The sequence below is a fragment of the Ranitomeya variabilis genome, chromosome 1 (genome assembly GCF_051348905.1).
Source record: "Ranitomeya variabilis isolate aRanVar5 chromosome 1, aRanVar5.hap1, whole genome shotgun sequence".
In the NCBI taxonomy this organism is placed as follows: domain Eukaryota; kingdom Metazoa; phylum Chordata; class Amphibia; order Anura; family Dendrobatidae; genus Ranitomeya; species Ranitomeya variabilis.
The window spans coordinates 51,194,130-51,213,728 of NC_135232.1; the positions used below are offsets into that span (position 1 = coordinate 51,194,130).

The 19,599-nt window shown below is 46.8% G+C and overlaps 1 long non-coding RNA gene across 1 annotated transcript in view; it reads right to left on the minus strand.

The window, feature by feature from the left end:
- Window positions 1-14,271, minus strand: part of LOC143793698 (uncharacterized) — a 46,150-nt gene extending 31,879 nt beyond the window's left edge. Inside the window, exon 1 of the long non-coding RNA XR_013220204.1 lies at window positions 13,997-14,271. This is a non-coding gene — a long non-coding RNA (uncharacterized LOC143793698). The remainder of the gene's footprint in view (window positions 1-13,996) is intronic.
- Between the last annotated feature and the right edge of the window lie 5,328 nt (window positions 14,272-19,599).

Below are 19,599 nucleotides of genomic sequence, written 5' to 3' on the forward strand. Positions count from 1 at the left end.
ACAGAACACAATGGAGCAGATGTGATGAATTGTCAGAGCAGATGAGGGCTCCAGCGCTGACCCCTCTAGGACCGCACGGCCCCCCGTCACCTGTATATATATGGAGCGCCCCCACACCGCCGCAGGGCCGAGGGGTACCCGGAGCCGGGCCTCTGGGATCTCAGTCCTGGGGTTGTCACGGTGGCTAGACCCGGTCCGTGGCCCTGTCTGTCAGTGGGGGACGTCCGTTGCAAATAGGTGCTGTTAACGGTGGTGTAGCGGTGCAGTTGTGGGGTGCAGGTCGCGGTAAATAACGAGGACACCAGGTTGCAGTCTCTTTACCTCTTTACTGGAGATCTCTCGGTCCTCAGTCCGGAATCCGGTCCACCAGGCTGCGCAAGTCCGGCCGGTCCAATGGCACCTCCAGAGTTCTCCTCACAGGTGGAAATCAGTGCCTTCCTTCTTAGCGCTTTGTGTTGTAGTCCTTCCCTGCTGTGCTTACGGAAAGTCCCCACAACTGTTGTGTCTGTTTCTTAAGTTCCCTCACAACTCGATTAACTGATCTTCTGCTAATCTTCCGTCCCTTCCTGATGTTACAGTAAGAACGGCACCCGTTTGTCAGGTAGGCCTGGAGTTCTTCCGGGACCCTAGAGACGCCCCTCTCCCGCAATTGTCCCCCAAGACTTCATAGGTGATATGTGGTAGACAGCCCGCCTGAGACTGACTGTCCTGCCGCTGTTTGGAGTATGGCTTAAAGCTGTATATTATTCCACTCCCTCGGCGTTCCGGCCACCGGTAATGCGCCTCAGCAAGGTGCTGCCTCTTTCAACAAAACCCCTGCTGGTATTCTCCTTCTGCTTGATTTCGTTTCTCACTCAGCACAATCTATCTCGCTTCTAATCCTTTCTTAGGGCACCGCCGCTATTCTGAGCAGGCACGGTCCCGTTACGTTCTTTCAATGCCAAGCCTCTGCCAGGATCCCACCCCTGGCAGAGACCCTACTGTCTCTTCCTCCACAACACCCTCTCTCACTAGGTGTTGCTTCGTTCGATCCAGTCAGCTTTCTCTACTAACTTCCTGCCTGACCCCCAGTTTACCCACTATGGTGGGGAGTGGCCTAATGAATAGCACCCTTAGCTCCCCCCGGAGGCCCGGCTGTGAAACATATTGGTGTCTGTGATACCTGATTGGAGGAACTCCTTCAGTGCCATCGAACGCACCATGGCTCCCCTTAGTGGCGGAGCCACAGTACTGCAACGACCAGGACTCTGGGGCGCTGCACTCCCCCCTGGTTAAACACAGTACTCCGGGACTGGGAAGAAAACAACAATACAGGTTAGCAAAAAGACATACAAATTTGTTGAGTGCAAAACAATAAGCATACTTGAACAGGCTTCCCTTTATGGGAGGTGAGGACACTTTAACGTTACAAAACATAATCAAATATCATAGCAACAGGCTACAATTAACTCTCATTACCCAACCGGGTATTCTACTAAGTGCAAATGCTGGAACAATAAATTAACATTGCCTTTAAGAAACATACACTCTTAGTTTATCAAAGGCCTTCCTATAATCACATTACAGGGCAAGGTAACTTCACATTCTCCTACTTTGAACCTGCAGGACCGCCTGTCCCTATGGCACCAGACCTACTGCCTCTCCTTTCTTTTACAGGACCGCCCCGTTCAGCCAGGGCCTACTGCCTTTCTCTACTATACATAGTATAGACATAACATTCCTTTCAATTTGAGAGCATGGAGCACACTCTGCTTGGCTCCTATAAGGACTCACTCACTAACCCCTACGGGTCTACTTTCTGTCCTTAGTAACGAACTAACTTTCTATGGGGACGCAGGGTTTACCTTCTATCCTCACATTCGTTATTACTTCTTTACTTTCAGTTAAATGGAACTCTACATCTACCCCTACGGGCTTTCTGCATCTTTCTCTTCAAAGAACATTATCTAGGTTTCACATTTTAAACAAATTAAACACACATAACTTTTCCATGAAAAACAGTTACATTTCCTTCAAAGCATTATCTCGACATTACTGTTCTAAAACAGTATCACTTTCAAGTTCAATTCTAACCTCCCCTTTAAGAGGAGATCAAGTCTTTCTGAGGTAGCTCTTCTTCTCAGCCTACCAGTCCATGCAAAGGCTCCGGAATGGTATCTTCGCAAAATGTCTTTAAACAAAACCAGTAGGAAGCACCTTTAAGAAGGTGCAAACTATTTACAAGAAAGTTCAAATCATGCACAGTCCATGATTTCGCAGTTTGTGTAACTTTGTGCAAAGCTTCAAGAAAACAACAACAGTGACCCCGGGTCAACAAAGGGGTCACCTTTTTAAAGTTTACCCTGGACGGGTTTAGCAGCAACTTAAAGAACAAACAGTAACTATTTACATTTTAGAAGCAATAAAATCTTACTGGGGTTCTGCGGAAGGCGACCTCTTATCCGGCCTCACCAGGCCAACAGATCGCACCGGTGAGCCAGGACGCCGTTCCGGTCCCAGTAACGATAAAATCCCTCGCCGGGAGGTCCTCCTTGTCGGCAGGTGCACCCGTCCCTCCGGGGCATGGCGAGGCCGAGCTTCTCGCGATTCCTCGGGGCCGGGTCCTGCTGCCTTCCCTACGGGATTATCTCCTTCCGGTGCTCCCGCCGCAGCCTGGAGGGCGACGCATCGTTGGACACCTCGGGCGAACCAGCCCGTCTCTCCAGTGCCCCTTCTCCACCTCGTGTAGGTGACGGCGTCTCCCGGCTCCAGGTCACGATCGAACCTTCCGCTGCAAGGCTCCACCTCCTCCCAGTCCACGCGGATCTGCAGCGGCTCTCCAATTTCCTGGATCACCCCTCTTCCATACCGGGGGTTGAAGGCCACCACCACACCCCAGTGTGAGGACGGAATCTCCGGAACACTAATCAAATTAACTTGCTCCGCCTGAGGCCGGCTCCGCCACTCTGCCATAAGACGCCGTAAGTGCTCAGCATCCGGCATGATTTTCAGGCCCGGTGCGGGTAGCGTACCTTCCGCCGCGGCCGGGTAAGCAGCAACAGGAGACAACTTGATCTCGGTGGGCTGGCCCACCCGGGTGAGGGCACGGGCATCAGCCTTCAGGCGGCGGGCCAGCTGTCGGGCCTCGGCTGCAGCCACACATTCTTCGGACAGTGGCACAGGGGGTCGGCCCAACAGTGGCTCGGTGAGGGTCAGACCCCGCAGCGTTGGCGTTTCGGAGCCTGTCCCAGCTTGTGCGGCCTCGGACTTGGCCGGGTCAGCTCCGCGCTGTGCTCCTGGTGCCGCCATTTCTTGTTCTTTTCCCGCGTCTTCTTCCCGCGGTCTCTTCCGTGGGCGGCCCCGTCCCCATGGTCTCCACCCTCCGGCCAGGATCAGGAGGCGGACCTCTGCTGTTGACGGGCACGTCCTCAACACACAGAAATATTTAGACTGGGCGGCCATTGCTGTTCGCGCTCTCCAACTTGTCTACGCCCACTCCACGCCCCTCTTCTCTTCCTGCGCTCTCCTCAGCGCTGCAATGGCGGCGGATTTTGGCGGCAAATGGCACAACACACAGTCTTTTCAATAAAGTACGGTTCAAGTACAGTAAATCACAGTCTCTAGGCACACATGACCTGATTCTTCAGGCTTAAGTAGATCCTGTTCGTGACGCCAAGATTTGGAGCGCCCCCACACCGCCGCAGGGCCGAGGGGTACCCGGAGCCGGGCCTCTGGGATCTCAGTCCTGGGGTTGTCACGGTGGCTAGACCCGGTCCGTGGCCCTGTCTGTCAGTGGGGGACGTCCGTTGCAAATAGGTGCTGTTAACGGTGGTGTAGCGGTGCAGTTGTGGGGTGCAGGTCGCGGTAAATAACGAGGACACCAGGCTGCAGTCTCTTTACCTCTTTACTGGAGATCTCTCGGTCCTCAGTCCGGAATCCGGTCCACCAGGCTGCGCAAGTCCGGCCGGTCCAATGGCACCTCCAGAGTTCTCCTCACAGGTGGAAATCAGTGCCTTCCTTCTTAGCGCTTTGTGTTGTAGTCCTTCCCTGCTGTGCTTACGGAAAGTACCCCACAACTGTTGTGTCTGTTTCTTAAGTTCCCTCACAACTCGATTAAATGATGTTCTTCTAATCTTCCGTCCCTTCCTGATGTTACAGTAAGAACGGCACCCGTTTGTCAGGTAGGCCTGGAGTTCTTCCGGGACCCTAGAGACGCCCCTCTCCCGCAATTGCCCCCCAAGACTTCATAGGTGATTTGAGTTAGACAGCCCGCCTGAGACTGACTGTCCTGCCGCTGTTTGGAGTATGGCTTAAAGCTGTATATTATTCCACTCCCTCGGCGTTCCGGCCACCGGTAATGCGCCTCAGCAAGGTGCTGCCTCTTTCAACAAAACCCCTGCTGGTATTCTCCTTCTGCTTGATTTCGTTTCTCACTCAGCACAATCTATCTCGCTTCTAATCCTTTCTTAGGGCACCGCCGCTATTCTGAGCAGGCACGGTCCCGTTACGTTCTTTCAATGCCAAGCCTCTGCCAGGATCCCACCCCTGGCAGAGACCCTACTGTCTCTTCCTCCACAACACCCTCTCTCACTAGGTGTTGCTTCGTTCGATCCAGTCAGCTTTCTCTACTAACCTCCTGCCTGACCCCCAGTTTACCCACTATGGTGGGGAGTGGCCTAATGAATAGCACCCTTAGCTCCCCCCGGAGGCCCAGCTGTGAAACATATTGGTGTCTGTGATACCTGATTGGAGGAACTCCTTCAGTGCCATCGAACGCACCATGGCTCCCCTTAGTGGCGGAGCCACAGTACTGCAACGACCAGGACTCTGGGGCGCTGCACTTACACGTAGTATATAGCAGCCACGTAGTATATAACACAGCCCACGTAGTATATAGCACAGCCACGTAGTATATAGCACAGCCATGTAGTATATAACACAGCCCACGTAGTATATAACACAGCCACGTAGTATATAGCACAGCCCACGCAGTATATAGCACAGCCCACGCAGTATATAACACCAAATCTCCTTAAAAAAAATAAAAAAATAAAAACTAGTTATGTACTCACCCTCCGGCGGCCCCCGGATCCAGGCGAGGCATTTAGCGATCCTTCTCGCGACGCTACAGTCCCAAGAATGCATTGCGGTCTCGCGAGAGCGCTACGTCATTATCTCGCGAGACCGCAATGCATGGCCCGGAGCGTCGCGAGGAACGGGAAAGGCGCCAGAAGGTGAGAATAGCACGATTTTTAATTTTTTTAATTATTTTTAACATTAGATCTTTTTACTATTGATGCTGCATAGGCAGCATCAATAGTAAAAAGTTTGTCACATAGGGTTAATAGCAGCGTTAACTGAGTGCGTTACACTGCGTTATGCCGGAGGGTAACGTAGTCGGTTTAATGGACTGCTACAATGCTATGTGGGTAGCGAGGGCTGTCTGGGAGGGGAATATGGAGGGGGCACTGAGTGCAGGGGAGTAGGTAGCGGCCATTTTGCGGCTGACTGTGCCCGTCGATGATTGGTCGCGACCAGCTGGTGCGACCAATCAGCGACTTGGGATTTCCATGACAGACAGACAGAAAGACAGACAGAAATACGGAAGTAACCCTTAGACAATTATATAGTAGATACACTCCTCTATACTATATACACGGCCCCCATCACCTGTATATATATATATATAGTCCTCTATACTATATACACGGCCCCCCGTCACCTGTATATATATATCCTCCTCTATACTATATACACGGCCCCCATCACCTGTATATATATATATATACTCCTCTATACTATATACACGGCCCCCGTCACATGTATATATATATATACTCCTCTATACTATATACACGGCCCCCATCACCTGTATATATATATATATATATATATATATATATACTCCTCTATACTATATACACGGCCCCCATCACCTGTATATATATATATATTCCTCTATACTATATACACGGCCCCCGTCACCTGTATATATATATACTCCTCTATACTATACACACGGCCCCCATCACCTGTATATACAGGTCCTTCTCAAAAAATTAGCATATAGTGTTAAATTTCATTATTTACCATAATGTAATGATTACAATTAAACTTTCATATACTATAGATTCATTATCCACCAACTGAAATTTGTCAGGTCTTTTATTGTTTTAATACTGATGATTTTGGCCTACAACTCCTGATAACCCAAAAAACCTGTCTCAATAAATTAGCATATCAAGAAAAGGTTCTCTAAACGACCTATTACCCTAATCTTCTGAATCAACTAATTAACTCTAAACACATGCAAAAGATACCTGAGGCTTTTAAAAACTCCCTGCCTGGTTCATTACTCAAAACCCCCATCATGGGTAAGACTAGCGACCTGACAGATGTCAAGAAGGCCATCATTGACACCCTCAAGCAAGAGGGTAAGACCCAGAAAGAAATTTCTCAACAAATAGGCTGTTCCCAGAGTGCTGTATCAAGGCACCTCAATGGTAAGTCTGTTGGAAGGAAACAATGTGGCAGAAAACGCTGTACAACGAGAAGAGGTGACCGGACCCTGAGGAAGATTGTGGAGAAGGACCGATTCCAGACCTTGGGGAACCTGAGGAAGCAGTGGACTGAGTCTGGTGTGGAAACATCCAGAGCCACCGTGCACAGGCGTGTGCAGGAAATGGGCTACAGGTGCCGCATTCCCCAGGTAAACAGCGGCAGAAGCGCCTGACCTGGGCTACAGAGAAGCAGCACTGGACTGTTGCTAAGTGGTCCCAAGTACTTTTTTCTGATGAAAGCAAATTTTGCATGTCATTCGGAAATCAAGGTGCCAGAGTCTGGAGGAAGACTGGGGAGAAGGAAATGCCAAAATGCCTGAAGTCCAGTGTCAAGTACCCACAGTCAGTGATGGTGTGGGGTGCCATGTCAGCTGCTGGTGTTGGTCCACTGTGTTTCATCAAGGGCAGGGTCAATGCTTTATGGAGATGAAGATTTCATTTTTCAGCACGACCTGGCACCTGCTCACAGTGCCAAAACCACTGGTAAATGGTTTACTGACCATGGTATTACTGTGCTCAATTGGCCTGCCAACTCTCCTGACCTGAACCCCATAGAGAATCTGTGGGATATTGTGAAGAGAAAGTTGAGAGACGCAAGACCCAACACTCTGGATGAGCTTAAGGCCGCTATTGAAGCATCCTGGGCCTCCATAACATCTCAGCAGTGTCACAGGCTGATTGCCTCCATGCCACGCCGCATTGAAGCAGTCATTTCTGCCAAAGGATTCCCGACCAAGTATTGAGTGCATAACTGAACATTATTATTTGATGGGTTTTTTGTTTGGTATTAAAAAACACTTTTATTTGATTGGTCGGGTGAAATATGCTAATTTATTGAGACAGGTTTTTTGGGTTATCAGGAGTTGTATGCCAAAATCATCAGTATTAAAACAATAAAAGACCTGACAAATTTCAGTTGGTGGATAATGAATCTATAATATATGAAAGTTTAATTGTAATCATTACATTATGGTAAATAATGAAATTTAACACTATATGCTAATTTTTTGAGAAGGACCTGTATATATACTCCTCTATACTATATACACGGCCCCCGTCACCTGTATATATATATATATATATACTCCTCTATACTATATACACGGCCGGAGCTCACACACCACAACACGCTCCGCTGCGGCTCCACAAGCAGAGCGCACCTGGCTGCACACACACCTGCGCCGGTCACTGCGGTGAGCGCTCATATCGCTGCTGGCTCCGCTCCTCAGCCGCGTCACTGCCTCAGCAATATGGAGACATCCGCACTGATCGGAATCCTCGGGGGCGTGGCCTGTCACTGTAGCCACACAAGGGTTGTCATGGAGATCTTCAGGGAAGGCAGAGCCTGTGGGAGATGGGTGGGGCTTCACTGTGAGGTGGGCGGGGCTTAGAGCAGGAAGTAGAAGCCGTGCAGTGTGATTGGCTCCTTACCTTCTGCCAGTAATGGAGCAGATATCTGGCTCCTATAGGGTGGAGGGGGCTCAGGAAGGGTCCCCATCCCAAAGATCAGGGAATAAATAATACCGGGTGATTAGGATTTCTCCCCCGTTTCCTAAGACATGAACGAGGGCAGGAGGACATTGTTTTATATTGTAAGGAATCTGATTTCTTCTTTCCTCCCAGTTGTCTCCTGACATGAGATGACCCCACATGTATTGTACGATAATCTGTGAATATGTGGGGGGATCTGCTCCTCACACCCACATCAGTCCCCCACGTCTGAGCTCTGCCTTACAGGGGTCTTCTGGTCTGTCACATCTATGCCGTATCCATGGAGATGACATCATGGCCGGTACATGCGGATCTCAGCGATGGGACCCTCATGGATCTGGAGGATGAGGCGCTGCTGCTTCTCGTGGACAGGGGGTCACAATTCCTGTACACATGAGGGGTCTTCTGCCATCTCTGGGCTGAGAAAAATGCTGGCAACATGCAGAGGTGACTGCAGACTTTTACCTTAAGACCAAACAATCCCTTTAAATCCTTGTACTTGTTTAAATAATTGGTCTAAAAATTATTTTTACTATTTTGCTTCAGGTCACATTTTGCTCTGTTCAGACCAGCTCTTTGTTTCCCAGCTTGATGGCAGCAGAATGAGTTAACTTGAGATTCAATCAGTGAGCTCCTTATAATGAGAAGCTTCCAGCTCTTTTGTCTCCCTGATGATTTATGACTGTAACAGCGCTCAGTCCAACTCTCATGCTGGTCTATGGTCATATGGTCATAAATCCGCACAGAGAAGGTCAGAATGAACTCACTGATGGATTCTCAGTTAACTCATTCTGCAACCACTAAAGCAAGGGAACTAGAAAAGCTAGAAAAGCCAAACTGTTTATTAAATATATTTTTGCAACTATAGATAGATAGATAGATAGATAGATAGATAGATAGATAGATAGATAGATATCCCAAAATGCCTAATTTAAGCTTACAGGTACCGGAAGAAACAGTACTGGAGATACACAGATCAGAGTCTTTGTGTCCATGTGTGTAATGTAATTCTTGCCTGGTAAGCAGGGGCTGGCTGGCACTTTTCAGCCTGGGGGGCAATCACAAGGCAGTGGCCCTCGAGTTGTAGTCGCCCACCTTTGCCCTACTTATTTCTGGCTGCTGCAACAGAGGTAACAGGCTTTAAAAAGAGGCTGGTACATACAGTTAAGTCCATATATATTTGGACAGAGACGACATTTTTCTAATTTTGGTTATAGACATTACCACAATGAATTTTAAACAAAACAATTCAGATGCAGTTGAAGTTCAGACTTTCAGCTTTCATTGAGGGTATCCACATTACAATTGGATGAAGGGTTTAGGAGCTTCCGCTCCTTACCATGTGCCACCCTGTTTTTAAAGGGACCAAAAGTAATTGGACAATTGACTCCAAGGCTATTTCATGGACAGGTGTGGGCAATCCCTTCGTTATGTCATTCTTAATTAAGCAGATAAAAGGCCTGGAGATGATTTGAGGTGTGGTGCTTGCATTTGGAAGGTTTTCCTATGAAGTAAACATGCGGTCAAAAGTGCTCTCCATGAAGGTGAAACAAGCCATCCTTAAGCTGCGAAAACAGAGAAAAATCATCCGAGAAATAGCTACAATATTAGGAGTGGCAAAATCTACAGTTTGGTGCATCCTGAGAAAGAAAGAAAGCACTGGTGATCTCATCAATGCAAAAAGACCTGGGCGTCCACTGAAGACAACAGTGGTGGATGATCGCAGAGTAATCTCCATGGTGAAGAGAAACCCCTTCACAACAGCCAACCAAGTGACCAACACTCTCCAGGAGGTCGGCGTATCAATATCCAAATCTACCATAAAGAGAAGACTGCATGAAAGTAACTACAGAGGGTTCACTGCACGGTGCACGCCACTAATAAGCATCAAGAATAAAAAGGCTAAAAAACATCTATAAAAGCCAGCACAGTTCTGGAAGAACATTCTTTGGACAGATGAAACCAAGACCAACCTCTACCAGAATGATGGAAAGAGAAGTATGGTGAAGGCGCGGTACAGCTCATGATCCAAAGCATACCACATCATCTGTAAAACACGGCGGAGGCAGTGTGATGGCTTGGGCATGCATGGCTGCCAGTGGCACTGGGTCACTAGTGTTTATTGATGATGTGACACAGGACAGAAGCAGCCGAATGAATTCTGAGGTATTCAGAGCCGCCATACTGTGTTCTCAGATCCAGCCAAATGCAGCCAAACTGGTTGGTCGTCGTTTCATACTACAGATGGACAATGACCCAAAACATAAAGCCAAAGCAACCCAGGAGTTTATTAAAGCAAAGAAGTGGAATATTCCTGAATGGCCAAGTCAGTCACCTGATCTCAACCCAACTGAGCAGCATTTCACTTGTAAAAGACTAAACTTCAGACAGAAAGGCCACAAACAAACAGCAACTGAAAACCACCGCAGTGAAGGCCTGGCAGAGCATCAAAATGGAGGAAACACAGCGTCTGGTGATGTCCATGAGTTCAAGACTTCAGGCAGTCATTGCCAGCCAAGGGTTTTCAACCAAGTACTAAAAATGAACATTTTATTTAAAATTATTGAATCTGTCCAATTACTTTTGGTCCCTTTAAAAACAGGGTGGCACATGTTAAGGAGCTGAAACACCTAAACCCTTCATCCAATTTTAATGTGGATACCCTCAAATGAAAGCTGAAAGTCTGAACTTCAACTGCATCTGAATTGTTTTATTTAAAATTCATTGTGGTAATGTCTATAACCAAAATTAGAAAAATGTTGTCTCTGTCCAAATATATATGGACTTAACTGTAGATATTTAAATAGAACGGAGCTAGCTGCATATATATGGAAGCAGAACCAAGCTTACTGCCTACATAGATACTAACAGAAGCAAACTGACAACATAGACACAAGAAGGATGAAATACTACGTAGATAATGGAGCAGAACGGAGCTTACTACAGAGATGAGGGAGCAGAACTGAGCTTACTACAGAGATATGGGAGAAGAACCCATCTTACTACAGAGATAATGGAGCAGAACCGAGCTTACTACAGAGATATGGGAGCAGAACTGAGCTTACTACAGAGATAATGGAGCAGAACCGAGCTTACTACAGAGATATGGAAGCAGAACCGAGCTTACTACAGAGATATGGGAGCAGAACGGAGTTTACTACAGCGATAAGGGAGTAGAACACAGCTTAATACAGAGATATGGGAGAAGAACTAATCTTACTATAGCGATACGGGAGCAGAATAGAGCTTACTACAGAGCTGTGGGAGAAGAACCGAGCTTACTACAGAGATATGGGAGCAGAACCAAGATTACTATAGATGTAAGGGAGCAGAATAGAGCTTACTAGAGATAAGGGAGCAGAACCAAGATTACTATAGATGTAAGGGAGCAGAACAGAGCTTACTAGAGATAAGGGAGCAGAACCAAGCTTATTACAGATGTAAGGGAGCAGAACAGAGCTTACTAGAGATAAGGGAGCAGAACCAAGCTTATTACAGATGTAAGGGAGCAGAACAGAGCTTACTAGAGATAAGGGAGCAGAACAGAGCTTACTACAGATGTAAGGGAGCAGAACAGAGCTTACTACAGAGCTGTGGTAGAAGAACAGAGCTTACTACAGAGCTGTGGTAGAAGAACAGAGCTTACTACAGAGCTGTGGTAGAAGAACAGAGCTTACTACAGAGATATGAGAGCAGAACCAAGCTTACTAAGCCTACTACATAGATACAGGAACAGAACCAAGCTTACGGCATGCATATGGTACCATAGTCTAGATTACTACATCGATACAGTACCAGAACCAAGCTTACTGCTTAGATATGGTACCATAACTGAGCTTACTTACAAATTTACATATATCTCTAGAAACACTGACAAGTAAAGACACCGTTTAGCAGGGACATTGCTAGGGTTCTAAAAGTGCATGTCTCCCCATTTAAACCCCTATTGCCATTTAAAAGAGCATCTATGCATATATAATTACAGTATACCACTGTTGCTAACCAAAAACATACAATGCAAAGACCAATATTATCAAAATTACTAATATAAAAGACCAAAACTATAAAACTACTCAATGTCCACCACCATCACCACTACACACGAATACATAATATAATATAATATGACCAGAGACCAATGACACCACCATACACCTTCTACTACATAATGACTGAAATAAATTTAGCTGTTAGCTGTTGTCTTTCTTTTTTGGGTTGCTCACTTTTCCCGTCTTTTCCATCTTGCCCAGACCTCCATTACCACTTCTCCAGCCACAACTCGTCTGCACAGATTACAACAAAAACACATTTGACTTCTCACATTTCTAGTGATGTTTCCATCTATTCCCAACCTACAAAAACTCCCCACTCTGCATGCACCTGAAGCATAGAATACTGACCCCAATATTTAAAAAACTGTCATTACTAGGATTACTCCCTCCCCAAAAAATTAAAGTGTACCATAGAAAGTATTAATACCCCCACTGTGCAAAGGCATGTATGCTCATTTAAAGGATATAATATGCCATGTGCCCCCTTCAAGCAACAAATACCCTTGAGTGTCTATTTCAAGTTAACAATGTCCCCACCCCCCAAAAAAATACTGGAACCCGAGTACCCCTATCAAAACTATTAATGTCCCCATTTATAACAAATAATGTAATGAGTGCCCACACAGCTCTGTATATACAGAATGATGGTCTTACAGCCCACAATACACAATATGGTGGTCCCCAAAGCCCTTTATAATACATTGAGGACCCCAGAGCTCCCTATATATAGTAAAATGGCTACATAGCCCCTATATACAATGTGATGTCTCCATTGCCCCATATATACTATGATGGGCCCCACTGCCCCCTGTATAGAGTATCATTGTCCCCACTGCCCCTATATATGGCCCCAGTTTTCAACACATATATAGTATGATGGCCCTAGTTCTCCCTGTTCTCCCATATATATAGTTGGATGGCCCCAGTTCCCATTATATATAGCAGGATGGCCCCAGTTCCCCCATATATATAGTATGATGGCCCCAGTTATCCCCATATATACAGTATGATGGCCCCAGTTCTCCCCATATATATAATATGATGGCCCCAGTTCTCCTATATATATATATATATATATATATACAGTATGATGGCCCCAGTTTCTCCATATATATACTGTAGTATGATGGCCCCAGTTCCTCTTTATATAAAATATGATGGCCCCAGCCCCCATATATATAGTATGATGGCTCCAGTTCCCCATGTATAGTATTGTAAGAGGGTGGTGCTGTTATGGACAGTAAGGAACACGCTGTCACTTTAAGAGGCTGCACCCCCTTGTCTGGCGTGATGGAATCTTCTGCTTCTCCCTTGCAATGATCCTTGTAATGAACTAGTCTGGCAGAGTGCAGGTGTGGAGCTGGAGCAGCGTGTGTGAACTGAGGCTGCTGCAGAGAGGACTATTTGTGCTGATAGCTGAAAGAGAGAAGAACTGTGTCCTGACATAGCTGCAAGAGAGCCACAAAGATACAGAGAAAGGGATTTACAGTTACCAGGAGCATCCCTAGGATCCAGAAGCAAGGAGAAGACCACGCTTCACAGAGCTGACAGAAAGCCGTGCGCACCACCATATTAGACTCCTGGGACTGGAGCTGATTCTCCAACATCACCGTGAGTCTGTTCCTGTTTGGTGCACCTGTTAGGGCCTAGTGTAGGCTTCAATAGTCAGTACACGGGAGCCGTGGGGCCTACTTAGTAAAGATGAAGTGGGCGAGGGTAAGGCCGCCCATGCATATCCATGATCTGGCCCAGCAAAACTTCCACACTCAGATTCCATCTTAACAAACGTATCTTTACTGTTATACATTTTCATTAACACAGCGGAACACAATAATAGACAGTACAAAATATGCCTATTCACAGAAATAACGTGTATTAACAAACTTTCCCTCACTGTCCCTAACCACACGTTACCAGTTCCTTTGCTCCAGGAGGTTATCTTCCCACGTCGCAGGCCTGTCTGTCACTGCAGGGAGACGCTCCAGCCGAGGAGAAAACAACAGGGAGTAAACAAAACTCTGTCTCTCAGGTCCGGACTGTAATCCTTGGGGTTCAGCAGGTAAGGGTGGAATGTTCGGCCTCTCAACAGAGGACCCGCTTACAGTTCGTGGGCTCCAGGATCTGTGAAGATGTCACCGCTGAGTGCTCCGCAGTGTGGGAGCTGGGAACAATCTGGATGTCAGCTTCCAAGAGAGGGGAATCGTCCAGGCAATCCTCTATATCGCCTCAGCAGGAGGACACCAGCACACACAGACCTCTCTCTGCACCGACCGGTTTCCCGGGCTCTTTCTCTTCTCCCTTCCCTTCCTGGTCACATGACATAACAGGGGGGAGTTTAGCCAATACAGTTTGTTTCTCTGTAATCACATTCAGCATAGGTATAACTTCTGGCCACACGGGGCAGTGTCTGTCACAGATTCTATGTCAATGATCACAGAACAGTCACAGCCGGCCAGCTCATTACAAAGGCCAGGGAGGTTATACGTAGAGTAGCATCATCACTTGTTTATTGTTTACATTTGCTGGTTAGACATATTTTGAGTCTGTAATAGTTGGAGCACCGTGCTATTTTACAGGAAAGATAACATTTATAACTCTTGTAAATTGTCTTTTATCATTGTATACCGCTGTTTGCATCTTCCTCATTCACTTCGTTCCTTGCCTTCCAATAAATCTACCCTTTGTTGTTTGCACCTCATCTTGTGTACAGTAGTCTTCCTGCACCGTGGCCCCAGCCCCCATATATACAGTATGATGGCCCCAGTTCCTCCATATATAAAGTATGATGGCCCCAGCCCCCATATATACAGTATGATGGCCCCAGCTCCCATATATACAGTATGATGGCCCCAGCTCCCATATATACAGTGCCTACAAGTAGTATTCAACCCCCTGCAGATTTAGCAGGTTTACACATTTGGAATTAACTTGGCATTGTGACATTTGGACTGTAGATCAGCCTGGAAGTGTGAAATGCACTGCAGCAAAAAAGAATGTTATTTCTTTGTTTATGTTTTTTAAAAAATTGTGAAAAGTCTTTTCAGACGGTCATTTATTATTCAACCCCTCAACTCACCAGGATTCTCTTTGGTTCCCCTAAAGTATTAAGAAGTAGTTCAGGCACAAAGAACAATGAGCTTCACATGTTTGGATTAATTATCTCTTTTTCCAGCCTTTTCTGACTATTTAAGACCCTCCCCAAACTTGTGAACAGCACTCATACATGGTCAACATGGGAAAGACAAAGGAGCATTCCAAGGCCATCAGAGACAAGATCGTGGAGGGTCACAAGGCTGGCAAGGGGTACAAAACCCTTTCCAAGGAGTTGGGCCTACCTGTCTCTACTGTTGGGAGCATCATTCGGAAGTGGAAGGCTTATGGAACTACTGTTAGCCTTCCACGGCCTGGACAGCCTTTGAAAGTTTCCTCCCGTGCCGAGGCCAGGCTTGTCCGAAGAGTCAAGGCTAACCCAAGGACAACAAGGAAGGAGCTCCGGGAAGATCTCATGGCAGTGGGGACATTGGTTTCAGTCAATTCCATAAGTAACGTACTCCACACCAATGGTCTCCGTTCCAGACGAGCCCGTAAGGTACCTTTACTTTCAAAGCGTCATGTCAAGGCTCGTCTACAGTTTGCTCATGATCACTTGGAGGACTCTGAGACTGACTGGTTCAAGGTTCTCTGGTCTGATGAGACCAAGATCAAGATCTTTGGTGCCAACCACACATGTGACGTTTGGAGACTGGATGGCACTGCATACGACCCCAAGAATACCATCCCTACAGTCAAGCATGGTGGTGGCAGCATCATGCTGTGGGGCTGTTTCTCAGCCAAGGGGCCTGGCCATCTGGTCCGCATCCATGGGAAGATGGATAGCACGGCCTACCTGGAGATTTTGGCCAAGAACCTCCGCTCCTCCATCAAGGATCTTAAGATGGGTCGTCATTTCATCTTCCAACAAGACAACGACCCAAAGCACACAGCCAAGAAAACCAAGGCCTGGTTCAAGAGGCAAAAAGTCAAGGTGTTGCAGTGGCCTAGTCAGTCTCCTGACCTTAACCCAATTGAAAACTTGTGGAAGGAGCTCAAGATTAAAGTCCACATGAGACACCAAAAGAACCTAGATAACTTGGAGAAGATCTGCATGGAGGAGTGGGCCAAGATAACTCCAGAGACCTGTGCCGGCCTGATCAGGTCTTATAAAGACGATTATTAGCTGTAATTGCAAACAAAGGTTATTCCACAAAATATTAAACCTAGGGGTTGAATAATAATTGACCCACACTTTTATGTTTAAAATTTTAAAAAATTTAACTGAGCAACAAAACTTTTTGGTTTGTAAGATTTATGCATCTGTTAATAAATCCTGCTCTTGTTTGAAGTTTGAAGGCTCTAACTTATTTGCATCTTATTAAACCAGCTAAATCTGCAGGGGGTTGAATACTACTTGTAGGCACTGTATAGTATGATGGCCCCAGCTCCCATATATATAGTATGATGGCCCCAGTTCCCATATATATAATATGATGGCCCCAGTTCCTCCATATATACAGTATGATGGCCCCAGTTCCTCCATATATAAAGTATGATGGCCCCAGCCCCCATATATACAGTAAGATGGCCCCAGCTCCCATATATACAGTAAGATGGCCCCAGCTCCCATATATACAGTATGATGGCCCCAGCTCCCATATATACAGTAAGATGGCCCCAGCTCCCATATATACAGTATGATGGCCCCAGCTCCCATATATATAGTATGATGGCCCCAGCTCCCATATATATAGTATGATGGCCCCAGTTCCCATATATATAATATGATGGCCCCAGTTCCTCCATATATAAAGTAGAATGGCCCCAGCCCCCATATATACAGTATGATGGCCCCAGCTCCCATATATATAGTATGATGGCCCCAGTTCCCATATATATAGTAAGATGGCCCCAGTTCACCTCCATATATACAGCATGATGGCCCCAGTTCCTCCATATATAAAGTAGAATGGCCCCAGCCCCCATATATACAGTATGATGGCCCCAGCTCCCATATATATAGTATGATGGCCCCAGTTCCCATATATATAATATGATGGCCCCAGTTCCCCTCCATATATACAGTATGATGGCCCCAGTTCCCCTCCATATATACAGTATGATGGCCCCAGTTCCTCCATATATAAAGTAGAATGGCCCCAGCCCCCATATATACAGTATGATGGCTCCAGTTCCTCCATATATAAAGTATGATGGCCCAAGCCCCCATATATACAGTACTAGATGGTGGCCCGATTCTAACGCATCGGGTATTCTAGAATATGTATGTAGTTTATCTATGAAGATTTCAGAATAATGCAATGAATACACAGGATTCGGCGACCAATTAGTGAAGCGTGGTTCAAATCCTGCACCAATTCGCAGCCGGACTGCGTCTGTCGCTGATTGTTCGTGGCCGGCCGGGTGCGACCAATCAGTGAAGCCAGGGCCAGCTCCAGCTTTTTGAGGGCCCTGGGCGAAAGAGTTGCAGAGCCCACGTAGCATATAACACAGCCCACGTAGTATATAGCACAGCCACGTACTATATATAGTATGATGGCCCCAGCCTCCATATATACAGTATGATGGCTCCAGCCCCCATATGTACAGTATGATGGCCCCAGTTCCTCCATATATACAGTATGATGGCTCCAGTTCCTCCATATATAAAGTAGAATGGCCCCAGCCCCATATATACAGTATGATGGCCCCAGTTCCTCCATATATACAGTATGATGGCTCCAGTTCCTCCATATATACAGTATGACGGCCCCAGCCCCCATATATAAAGTATGATGGCCCCATCTCCCATATATATAGTATGATGACCCCAGTTCTTATATATATAGTATGATGGCCCCAACTCCCATTATATATAGTATGATGGTTCCAGCTCCCATATATATATAGTATGATGGCCCCAGTTCCTCAATATATACAGTATAATGGCCCCAGTTCCACCATATAGACAGTATGATGGCCCCAGTTCCTCAATATATACAGTATGATGGCCCCAGTTCCTCCATATATAGAGTATGATGGCCCCAGCCCCCATATATACAGTATTACAGTATGATGGCTCTAGCCCCCATATATATAATATGATGGCTCCAGTTCCTCCATATATAAAGTATGATGGCCCCAGCCCCCATATATAAAGTATGATGGCTCCAGCCCCCATATATACAGTATGATGGCCCCAGTTCCTCCATATATAAAGTATAATGGCCCCAGTCCCCATATAAACAGTAGTATGGCCCCAGCCCCCATATATACAGTAGGATGGCCCCAGTTCCTCCATATATATATACATTATGATGGCCCCAGCCCCCATATATACAGTATGATGGCCCCAGTTCCTCCATATATATATATACATTATGATGGCCCCAGCCCCCATATATACAGTATGATGGCTCTAGTTCCTCCATATATACAGTAAAGTATGATGGCTCCAGTTCCTCCATATATACAATATGATGGACCCAGTTCCTCCATATATACAGTATGATGGTCCCAGTTCCTCCATATATAAAATATGATGGCTCCAGCCCCAATATAAACAGTATTACAGTATAATGGCCCCAGCCCCCATATATATAGTATGATGGCCCCAGCCCCCATATATACAGTATTACAGTATGATGGCCCCAGCCCCCATATATACAGTATGATAGCCCCAGCCTCCATATATACAGTATGATGGCCCCAGCCCCCATATATATAGTAGGATGGCCCCACAGCCCGTTAATATAACAAATAATGAAGTTTATACTCACCTCATCCTGATTCCTGGCACCGCAGCCTCCGTCTTCTCTTTTGGCCTGTAAAGTGGCACGGGACACTGATGTCATTGCGCCCCCTGAATGAGCACGCTGAGGCCTCACGAGCCGCGGTCTGAGCTTATGACATGGACTGATACGCGTGGCCGTGTCTGCTGCCGGCCGCATCACAGCACAGCAGACATGGCCACGCGCAGTTTGCTTTACGCGGCCATCAGGCAGCCGACCCTGCACAGCTGCTGGGGTAGCAGCCCAGGGGGCATTTGAATCCCTGCCACTCGGCCCAGCCCACCCCTGCTGGTAAGCAGCGGTAGTATTCATGCTGCTCCCCAGCTCTAGGTGCTGAATACAGCCTTCATCATTCTCCTCTACTCATGCTGCAATCAGCGCCAGCACAGGACATTGTTGAGAGTTCTATTCAGCTGATAACAGTGCAGGTGGCGACTGATGGGAGTTTTCATCAGCCGCCACCTGCACAATAAATAAGTAAACGGTTTGGATTCCCCTGTATTTTTGATAACCAGCCAGACAAAACTGACAGCTGTTTAAAAAAACAGGGAGGGGTCCCCCAGTCACCCCATATTTTACAACCAGTCAAGCTAAAGCAGACAGCTATGAGCTGGTATTCTCAGGCTGGTAAGGGGCCATGGATAGTGTCCCCCCAGGCCTAAAAATAGCAGCCCGCAGCCGCCCAGAAAAGGC